Source organism: Oreochromis niloticus, linkage group LG2 (genome assembly GCF_001858045.2).
Source record: "Oreochromis niloticus isolate F11D_XX linkage group LG2, O_niloticus_UMD_NMBU, whole genome shotgun sequence".
Taxonomy (NCBI): domain Eukaryota; kingdom Metazoa; phylum Chordata; class Actinopteri; order Cichliformes; family Cichlidae; genus Oreochromis; species Oreochromis niloticus.
In genome coordinates, this window is record NC_031966.2 from 35,225,935 (window position 1) to 35,237,561 (window position 11,627).

General features: G+C 39.4%; 1 long non-coding RNA gene across 1 annotated transcript in view; it reads left to right on the forward strand.

The window, feature by feature from the left end:
• Positions 1-8,094, forward strand: part of LOC102078629 (uncharacterized) — a 28,685-nt gene extending 20,591 nt beyond the window's left edge. Inside the window, exon 4 of the long non-coding RNA XR_267428.4 lies at positions 7,817-8,094. This is a non-coding gene — a long non-coding RNA (uncharacterized LOC102078629). The remainder of the gene's footprint in view (positions 1-7,816) is intronic.
• Positions 8,095-11,627: the final 3,533 nt, after the last annotated feature.

An 11,627-nucleotide genomic window follows, 5' to 3' on the forward strand; every position in this document is an offset into this window, starting at 1 on the left:
GTTAAAGTTCAAAACTAAAGTATTTAGAAAAACGTCCCTGACCACATCTTTTGGCTTGTAGCCTTGGTCAGGCTGATGATGACCCTCATGAAGGCCACAAACTGAAAGCATGCTGATGAAGGCTGCAAATCAAAATATGTCAGTCAAAAAAGTCAAGTTGTTCACAAGTGTTGCTGGAACTTTAACCTTTGCAGAGTCTTGACAGATCACAGCCCCACTAAATCTAAAGAATCAAAAGGAATATTAGCTGGGATTACATCAACTCACAGAGCAACCATTTGTCCTGCTTGAAGATCCCTTTACAGCCAGCGGGACTTCTTGGCCTGTCCCTGGGCAGTTTTTTCTTTTATCTTTCAAAGTTTCTTTCTCTGCTTTTGGGAAATGTTTCAAAGGTTCGACATGACAAATGCAACTGCAACGCCACAAAATCAAACAGCAGCCATCAAACAGCAGCCAGCACTGAGGGAGAGCTACTTTTTGCCTTTTCTCAGGGCTGAAAAATCCCATTTTTTACTTTTTAACAGACTCAAGAGTTTTCTTAAGGTGACAAAGTGCAAGAAAACTGTCACATTAAACAACTCTTTCAACAACACAGACTGCAAAGCAATAAGTCAAACTGTCTCACCTAAATGATGCTTCCACCTCTTTAAAATGTTTACAGATATTTCTCAAGGCATCATTGAATCCTTTGTTGAGAGTCACTGTGGTTTGTAGCTGCTCCTGGGATTTTAAGTAACCTACTATGATTTGTTTAAAACACAATATATCTTTTCTTGCAAGTACCATTCCTGCCCGAGGGAGCTTTTCAAGTACCTAGCAGTATAAATCAACTGCACCTTCAGTAAATCAAACAGAGTACAGTGCAGGGCTGTATTTCTCCTGCCTTAGCATTTAACCCTTGCATGATTAGGGGCAGCACCTTAGTAATGGCCACTAGCTGGAAGGTAAGGTTTGGCTGCTTGTTGGTGTAAACACAAGAGGATGAGGCAAAGCGACATGTCAGTCACCCTAAAAAACAAAGTCCAACAGCCGAGCAGCCCGACCTGCGCCGTGCCTCAGCTGTCTTATCTTTGAAGCTGCTGTCTGAGTTATCTCAGTGGACTTAAAAAGTGATTTCAGAGTGCAAACACATATCAACTAAATCAAACGTGGCACAACTCCCCTGAGAAACTATTATATTTGGGGAACATTGGCTTCTAGCAAAGCGTCTAACCTTAAGGTGAACTCAGAGCAGTTGACTGGACACGTGAACCTTTTTTCAGTTTGATCTCACTGCTGTTAAAGTTTCCCCTTTCAAGTAAAAGGTGTGTGGCAGTATGATATGCTCGTACTGAGCCAGCCTCAGGTGGAGCTCAAACTTCCTTTTTATGAAAACTTACTGTTGTATTTATTCACATTAGGACCTGATTGTCCTCATTACTTCAGAGACACCCTCTTGAATGACTTACAATTACATTTGGATGTGTGATGAAACTCTCCAAGAATCCAAGTAGCACTGAAGACTCTTCAATAATTGCTTCCTCCTCTTGCAAACATGCATAATATTAAATATTAGTCAAATCACTGTTAAAAATACCATTTATTATAGGACAAGTCTGGGGTAGGGGATTGGCAAATAGTGCTGTTAGTGTATAAACCTTTTTCTTCTGCTCATGATCGTGGAAACAAGGAACTGTGTGAGAATCTTCTTCCAAATAGAACAACTTTGGATTTGAACCTGTGTTTGACGCAGCCAGAGGGCAGGTTCAAACCCAAACCATCATATAAGGTGCAACTTTTACTCTTAAGCCAAAAACATTCTGTCTTCCTGTTTTGTTTCACTTTCAAGTTTCACTACGGCTTGGAAAGTAAAACAGCTGACAGTCGATGTCTATCATCCACGTCACCCACGAGAAGGTTTTTGGTGCAGCAACCTCTTTGCTGCCTAATTTTTATCAATCAGCAACCACTCAGAACCCATCAGGGAGTACAGATTCATACCATGAATCCATGTTTGCAGGGTTCTTGTGGGGCTGGTTTATCAGAAAAACTGGGGGATTCGATCATTGCTTAATAAAACAAAAAGCTCTCTGCTCACTCTCTGGGCAGTATTTGCTGTTAAATGAATAGTATTACATTTTGCATATATTCATTGTGTGTACTTTGTTCTTTTTAAACATACTTTAAGAAGTTTGTACTGAAGTAGAAAACGAGTGCAAAGAGCAGGATCTGACCTGTTAAACCCAATTTGATATACTCGTCATCATTTTGAGCACATTTTTAAAATTTATGTGGATATTAAAGATATTCATGTTATTGTTTAGCAAGCCCATTTAAATGTTTGTTAATCAATATAAAATAAAGTTGTGATTCAAAAAAAGCAAAACTTTTTCATGATCATATGTTTTCACCTTGTGATGCATTTGTTTTAACCTATTTCAGAAACGTACATAACACATTTCTAATAAAACAATGTCGTACTTAGAATCCCCACATATTATTCTATATAAGCCTATATGTTATCATTTTGACCTTCAGATAATTCTGTCGACCTTGAAGGAAAGGTCAGAGGTCAAATGTGACATATTTTATTTTGCAGACGACACAAGTTAAAAGGCTTTTTGTCAATTTTTGACCAATAAATCATTGAGCTGACCTTTTGAATTTTTGGGTGGATTGTGAACATGAGTCAAAGTTTTATTAGTGATTTTCAAGCTATTGTGTTTACAGCCAGAATGATAACACAAACAGACACACACATGCAAACCTGACAAATTACAACAAGGGTGTCGAACTCCAGGCCTCGAGGGCCGGTGTCCTGCAGGTTTTAGATCTCACCCTGGGTCAACACACCTGAATCAAATGATTAGTTCATTACCAGGCCTCTGGAGGACTTCAAGCTAATTAAATCAGCTGTGTTGGATCAAGGACACACCTAAAACCTGCAGGACACCGGCCCCCAAAGGGCTGGAGTTCCCCACCCCTGAATTACAATGTGAGAGGTTCAAAAGAACAGAGCAGAGTAAGTTCCCCTTCTAATCCTTAGCATGGATCAACCTTTAAAAAGATTTCTCATAATGGAAATCATCCTTTTTTTTCCTTAGCTTATCCCTGTTTGGTGAATTTTAATGCATTTCAAATTCCATCGTTCTGAGAGTAGACTTCTAACTTGTAAACTTCAAGCACAACCAGACGATACTTCTCCAGAGCCACCGAAAACCTTAAACAGCTGCTTTCATAGGCTAAACAGCACTGCTGTTAGCTTACGTGTGAAATCTTTGCAGTGCCCATTTAATAAATGCCATTATCAAAATAATCAAGCAGGTTCCATCTTTCACAGTAGTTGAGAGACTGTGTACGTGCTGCGTTAGATAAGGAAGTCTACCTCCAAAAAAGTGGACTGTCTGCAAAACAAAAGCAGTTTGTTGTGTTTCAGATGTTTTAATGTCATGTTCGTTGTGCGCCGTACACAATCTTTTGTTACTCCTTTGCCCTCCTCCTAGTAAAACACAAAAATCCATTATTTTGAGCCATTAATCACTTCATACCTCCTACATAACACAGATTCACTGAGTGGTGTTCAGTGAATGACTCAGTGAGAAATCTAAATGGATGAAGTGGAATATAATGTCTTCCACCGTAAAGCAGCCAGATGGAACATAACTTAACCACTTTTTTCTAAAACATCCATACTACAATGGAAATGTGTTTCTTCATTTTACTGGAGTTTAAAAACTTATTTTTGAGTTTTAAAACTCAGGGTAGAGGTTGTTCATATTCATGAATATTAATCAACTAAGATAAGAGAAAATGATGTGTACATTCACATTTAAGAACTCTTGCCTTCGGTTTGCAAAGCCTCTGTATGTCTCTGTCTGTAGATGTCCTACACAGACAGTGCATTAAATAGCTGAGCGTCACTTGGTCAATAAAGAATGACTTACTGATTTTCACCAATAACTGCAGAATTCTCTGTAGTTCTATAATGTACATGTACAGAACTCATAAGAGAACTTTGACTGAACTAGCTAGACGAGCTAGAATGGACTCCATAGAGGGGAACACTAATGCAGGGGAGCTGCTGTAGACCACAGCCTTTTCCTCCAAAACTGTAAAACCTTTTCCAATAAATTATTGTTTCCTTGACACGAGCAGCTCTGTCTGAACTCGGGTTTCTAAAATAGTGGCTTTGCTCATTTGGGAAATCCTTCATTTGGCATACAACCTACACAGCTAAGATGCTGTACCAAGACACATTTAGGGAATGGAAAAGCTTTATAGCTGGCCAGTATTACTCAATATATCACTGACAGTGGTGCTTGGACCAAGTTTAAAAGTGAGGCCTGCCCTTTACTGTATCATACTCTATAATATGCCTGAACATAAAGTGTGTGTCGTGCAACTCTTAGAAATGCAATAATAATATAAAGCACAAAAAACATCCTGTCTTTCTGAAAGCAGTTACTCTACGTATAGAGCCACCGCTCTTTTCTACAGTGGTTTGTTGAAACACATGCACAGAACAAAAGCATATACTTGACCACTGCTATTCTTTAACTCATCCTGGGCTCTCGGAGGCAAACTTCAGTGCAGTTTCTTTCAGTGTTCAGCAATAGTTGTCCAAGCTTCCTGAAGGACATTCTAAAGCTCTCTTTGGATGTTGACTGTCTTTTTCTGTGAAAATGATCACATGCTGCTCCATTAATCTTGAGGTCTGGGCTCCTTGGAGGCCACTCCATGACTCATAGTGACTCATAGTGTTCTATTGTGTTTTTCTTTTGACCCATGTATGTTCTTAATGCTTGGGCAGTGCATTGTGGATCACTGACTTCATTTTTCAGAATGACATCCACCCAATCCAGATGATCATGATCGACCAAAATTTGACCATATTTTATGCATTCATAATTTCATCTATTTTGACAAAATCCCCAATATCACTGACTGGAATACCACCAAACCAACATCTGCATGATGGCTATATAATCTTCATCATTCCTAATAATGCTTTGGTGACGTCAGATGCGTGTCTTTTATCTGCTGTTCTTTTATGCCAGTTCTTCTTTTGTCCTTCATTTGTCCAATTTCTCACTTTTTTTAAGGACATATAGCATGCCAAGCTATGCCATGTTATTAGTTAATAGCTCATTGGTACCTTGTTAGTGCAGAAATACTATTTAATGCCTGTAAAATTATCATCTCTGGTATAACTTTTAGTCGCCTCGACTTCTGTAACAGCCTCTACTCTGGTGTTACTTCGTCATCAATTGGCCGACTTGCCAATTGACTGGCATGCACAAGCGAGAGCACATATCCCTTATACTTGCCTCGCTACACTGGCTGCAAGTTCGTTTTCTAATTGATTAAGATCTTGAGACTTGTTTTTAAAAAATTGCAGGGACTAGATCTTATATATCTTTCTGATCTTCTAAATTGGTATACTCCGGCAAGATCTGTGAGGTCTGCGGACCAAATGCTTCTAGTTGACTCTAGGTCCAGATTAAAACACAGAGGAGATCAGGCTTTTGCTGTGACTGCTCCGAAACTGTTTATAAACTGCTTTTACATATCAGGAACTCTCCAACACTGGATACTTTTAAAACTTTAAAACAGTACTTTGGTCAACAATTGTTGTTTTAAAAATGCTATAAAAATAAAATTGATTTGACTGATTTGATTCATCTAAAGAAATTGAATGAGTTATGTGTTTTGATTGCTCGTAACAAAGCCCCTAAAAATACAATTTTAAAAATGTGTCTTGTGAGTAGACACAACACTGGTTCATCCTTTCCAGTTAGGAGCCTTTTTATGAAAAAACAAATTAATAAACAAAAAAAATTTTTAAAAAATCCTCTAAAAAGATTCAGGTATTCAGGTAGACAGTCTGGAGACAGTTCAGTCACAGTCGGGACAGTAAAAGTCTCGACACAATATAAGTAATTATGATCTTTTCTTTTAATGCTTATCCAGCCTTGTCAACATGCATTTAGAGGGGTTGGGATAATTGAAGTGTCCATTTTCTCCTGGACACATACCAGTGAAGAAACATAATTTCTACACATTAAGACGCCATAGCAGTAGTTCCTTTTGGCATCTTTACAGTGGGAGCCATTAATCGCCCATTGTCCACTGGCTCAGCAGAGCAGTATTACAAAATAAATGAGGATGTACAATACCTGCTTTGAATCTAAAGTAAGTCAATTAGTTCATATATTTGCTTCAGTCCAGTAGCACAAGTCCCTAAAGAATGAAAGTGTCGACACATTTGATTTCTGCTCTGCTGCTTCCCAGCCATCTGCCACTTCCAGTCTCTGTGTTTCCTTACTCCCATTCCTTGTCTTGGGATCTCTTCTATCAACACATTTCAGTCTTTTGTAGTTGTTGAAATCTCCACTTACTAGGTTTTATGACCATTCAATGGCATCTCACATGTTTTCAATAAATGTGAGTGACTCTAGTTTCATGACAGTTATTCCAAACATATGGCAACTTTCAATAGCCGTCTGAATTTCTTGTTTAAGTCCTACTGATCAGTCTCTAGATGTGTAACAGTTTCCAATAACCACTGCTTGATTTGCAACTTTATTTTGGGCAGCGGCAGCGAACTAGTTTTCGGTTAGCAAAGCGAACAATTCTGCCATGTGGTCAGCAAAACTGTATAAGAGAGCATACACAACACCAAGAAGTACGGATATTTAAACACTCAAGGAAACTATAAATAAGGAGAACATGCAAGGAAAAAAGGAAAACACCGGGCAGAACGACTGGCTAATTACACTCGGGTGTGGCAAAGAAGTGAAATAAGAAAGTAAAACAGCAGAGTCTAGAAAGCAAACTAGAATAACACAACTACGAATGAATGAATGAAAATAGGTGGGTGCTGAACAATCAGTGATTGTATAGGGCGTAGCTTTTTCTCAATCATGTGGCCTTACTGTTGAACATAAAACAGAGTCAGCGTCAACCATCACCGGTGCTGAAGTTCATTTGACAGGAGATGCATTTATCTAGGAAACTGAACAAGCTTTGTATGCAGTTTGGACAGAAATAATGTGATCTAGTTGCTTTTTGCATTGCCTCAAGTCTGGAGGGTGATGCATCTGAAGCTGGAGGTAACTGCCAAGATTGCTCAAAATAGTCGTCTCCAATGATTCTGCTCTGTCACTAATATACTACTTACCTGTTTAATGATCACATGATTTTCCAGTCATTTATTATCAGACAGAACTGACATTGTAAATGGGAACAGGCCATTCAGTCCGAGGAAACACAAAATGAGCCCACTACGTTTCAAGATTTCAATACATCTGTGCAGACTGCACATCTAGAATCCTTCACTCTAGGCAGGCAGATACCTACATAACACAATCGCAGTACTATCAATCTTCCATAAGCTTTTGCTACTACTTATTGCAAGGTCAAGCACGCTACGTCAACCAATCTGGAATCAGATTGTTCTGGACTCACAAACAAAATCTATAACCTGGCAACGTCCTTCTGTTTCCACTTTTTTGTTGTCTTGACAAAGACAACCCTCCCCTCTCATCTCATGCCCCTTGGTAATAGCACATTAGTTTGTAGGACATTAGTCAGTAAAAATGAAAGCATATGGCGCGTAATATTTACTTGTAATGAGCCTGAGAATCATCATGCACGGAAACCAAATTATGAGTGCCTCGTTTTGTGGCAGCCCAATAAATATTTTACCCTGTAAAAGTATGGATGACATCGGAGGATGAGAGAGCCACCTGTTCTTGTCTGCTAAATGATTTACCAGATGTCTTGTCTTCTTTCTATTCTGTCTTCTGCTCCCTCAATCATTTCGCTATTTCTTTAGGTCCGCAGAAGAGGAGGCGAGGATTTCTAATAAAAACAGGAGAGGAAATAGAAAAGATGCAGAGAGTCTCAAGCTAATGTAAGGAAGTCAACAGTGAGCATGGAGGACATTTACAAACGTTCTTGAGCATCCTTCACACTACTGCACAGCCCAGCCTTGGATACCAAATGTTTCTGCCCTTTCACTTAAGTGCTACAATCCACCACTGCTGCTAAACATCATGCATCACTGATGCTAACGCACTTTAACTATCACACCTTTTGCTGCTTCTGTGCATTCTCTGTGCAATTTTATGTACTGTAGAAATTTCACAATTTGCAAATTCTCCAAATATGGCTTTAAAAAACAAGTATTGCACCAGTTACAAGAGAAGTAGAAAACATCATTTAGTGCAGTTAAAAGCATGTGCATAGTAAGAGTTATCTGCTTCAATTTGAGAATGTCAAAAAGTTCAAAACTGCCCTTTAAAGTTTAATGACAAGTCAAAATGGTTTTAAAGCTTTCTGCAAAAAGGGGTTCTAAAATCACTCATTAACTTCATTAATACTCTCATTACACTGAATTAAACAAGCAGGAACTTTATCAATAATGAGAAATTGAGCAATTGAGCTGTTGCTTTACGTAAGCCACAAAGTTAAGCTCAGATGCACTTCTAGGAGATCAGCTGATCTAAATGGTCAGTGGTCCATAACAGCTGATTGTTCAGCTGATATATGTCTAAACATGTAACTGTCAAATCTTTTATTGACATGCTTTTAGGATGCTTTAGCATCAGAGCTACAGGAACAGGCCCATCTGGCAGCCAAAACAGAACTACATCCCATTAACATGTTTGAGCGATGCAGATAGTTGCTGTGGTATCGGATGCAATAATCAACATTTTTTTTTACAGCTGCCAGAAAGGCACAGAGTATGGCATCAACATGTGAGCACACCTCTCCTAACCCTGCCTTTCTCCACAGCTAACCGGGCTCTTACTGATTCTCACTGAGTTCGCTTTGAGAATCACCACAATCACCAAGCAGCATATCAAAGACATTACATTAGTACAAATTAATGGCATGCTGTGTGATTAAATGTTTGCACATGTTGCTGCTGTTTCCCCTCTTTGTTGTGTTAAATGTTGGGGTTGTCACTAAACAGTATAATGCGCTTGTTTCTGTCTGTTTCTGTTCTCATCCCAGTTTGGACTTCACCATCATGCTCTTGTCCTTTTGTGCAATAAAAAAAAACTATTGTCTATAACATGAACATGAACTGAAATCAGCTGATTGTAGCAAGTGGAAGTAAACCAGTAAGCACGATCGATCGGCAAGCACAGGGCTCGATCCCCATCCCTAATACTCCGTCAACTTTACTGTTATGACATGACAATAATGTGACAAAATAATACTACTGGAACTTTTCTGGCCCCACAAAACGTACTTTTTGTGATAAACAATAAACAATTTCTTAGATGTTGTTCACCTCCCACACAGTGGCATTACCCATCCAGTTTGGAAATCATACAGATGTGCATACTTTGAAAGCTTTCATCCTGGAAGGTGAGTGACAAGATGCATGTAGATGTCATCAAACTGGAGCTCTGGGAGAGCTGTCACCACTTTCAGAGGTTAAAATAAATCTGTCAGGGCACAACACGGATCACAAGTCCCCAAAATTCTTAGTTTCTCTTCATATCTTTGTTTTTCCTCCACGGATCCTCCAAATACTCGCGGCTTCAAACTGATGAAAAACAAATAACACTTTTGTCCTGCAATACTACTGTCCACTATTTGTGGAGTGAGTCAGTCACATGACTGAAAACTATCAATATGTGTTCTTATGGGTCGTTTTTGTCCTGCATCATTCCTCCAACCTAATCAAATGTGTTGAAGTGAATGAACCCAAATGTAAGCTGTATTAACATGGCTCCTTTTGGACTGCAGGATGCATCTCATGAAAAACAAACACACAGACTTTATAGTATATTGTGCCTCTCTGAGACTTTATGACTCCGTGTCGACCTGATGTTACACAATGACCACTGAAATGGACACAAATATTGATTAGTAAGAGACCCAAGTTTGACCAGTTGTCTTTTTCACTTTCTTCAATATTATAACTTTTTTTAAATTAAGTTATGTTTTAATTTACTAATGTGCATCCAGTTTTCATTGCTGTCTGGTCAGTTTTTAAAAATCATAGAAAGTTAAGTTTAAATGTTTCCCACATTCACAAGTAGGGATGGGTATCGTTTAGGTTTTATCCGATACCGGTGCCAAACTGGTACTTTTGAAATGGTGCCGGTGCTTAAACGGTGCTCGAACCGGTGCTTAAAGAATGGAGAACACAAACTTTGTCCAAAAACCTCTCATGTTCAGCTGTTTACCCACAGTAGATGTGCTCGGTGTGTCTCGCAGCAAGCTGTCAAATACGGTGCATTTCTCGGCTTTTAAAAAACGCTATGTGTCGCCAGGTGTTTCATCGGATTTGAGGTGTTACCTCCTTTGACAGTATCACAGTATCAGCTTAAAGCACTTGTTGCAGGCTGCTGAGTTTGCATCTTTTGCTGTGAAGTACAGCCAGACTTTTGACCGCTTCGCCTTGGGCGTTTTTAATCTGTAGCTCTGCTCTAAAAGAACGTACGTACCTGGCCCCACCTACTACGCTTGGAAAGGTAAAATGATTGGCTAGAATCCAAAGTGTATGACATCTCAGGAAAAAAAGAAAGCATTCGGTCTGGTTACTACCATTCACCGCTACCCATCCCTATTCACAAGAAGGGAAACTGTGGACATTGTGTATATTATATATAATGACAGGATAGTGTAACAGTCACAATGGTGTGGTGTCCCTTTAAGACACTCAGGTCGAAGGTTGATGGTGTCATCAGTTTGTGCCACTGCCCTCTCTCTCTGTGATTCTCTGGGCATGTGCTTGCACGCTAGTGCATGAGGAGAGAACTTTCTTTTGTTTTTCTTTTTGTTTGCAACGCTTGGGTTGTATGAACACTGGGCGTTATGTTGTTGAGCCACAGCCGTTCAGCCGGGCTTTTATATGGTTGTTGAAGAAGGCGTATTAAAGAACCACCGTGGATTACCTATACCAGCATGTGTGTGTGTTTCTCCGACTAGCCTGCTAGGTGTTTTGCCGCCTCCTCTCAACCACGCAACACAACCCAACGTTACAATAGGAAGGACATCAATAATTACCAGTGTACTGTTGAACATATAGAGTCGATCTTTTCCCACCTCTGCAGCAGCCTTTGTTTAAAAAAGAAGACATTGTTACAGCGCTGATAGCTTATCGCATATTGTTTATCACTGTTGTTACATTGTACCTTTACATGTTTACATTTATTTGATGTGGACACATCGTAATCTACCATCTATTTTACTTTACTCATTTGCAGAGGAAAACATACATAGTCAGCCCTCACACACAAATCTACAGAGGTACTCAAAAAAACAATGGCGTCTCAAAAAATAAGTCATGAGCTCACGTACACACACACACACACACACACACACACACACACAGAGTTCTTCACACATGTAGATCACTAAACAAATGGAGAGATGGCATTTTGACATTAAGAGTAAGAGAAATACACAAATCCCTCCCACTATACCTGGGATTTCAGCCAACACACACAAACACACTTTGTCTCTGAAACTCTTGGGAGTACAGGAGCTCAGATGATGTGTGTGTGTGTGTGTGTGTGTGTGTGTGTGTGTCCACCTCCTCATGTCCTGAATAGCTGTCTTTTCTGTTTTTCCTGTTCCTTTCTCTTCCTGTCGCTTGTTCTTTCTCGTCTTTGTCTCCTTTC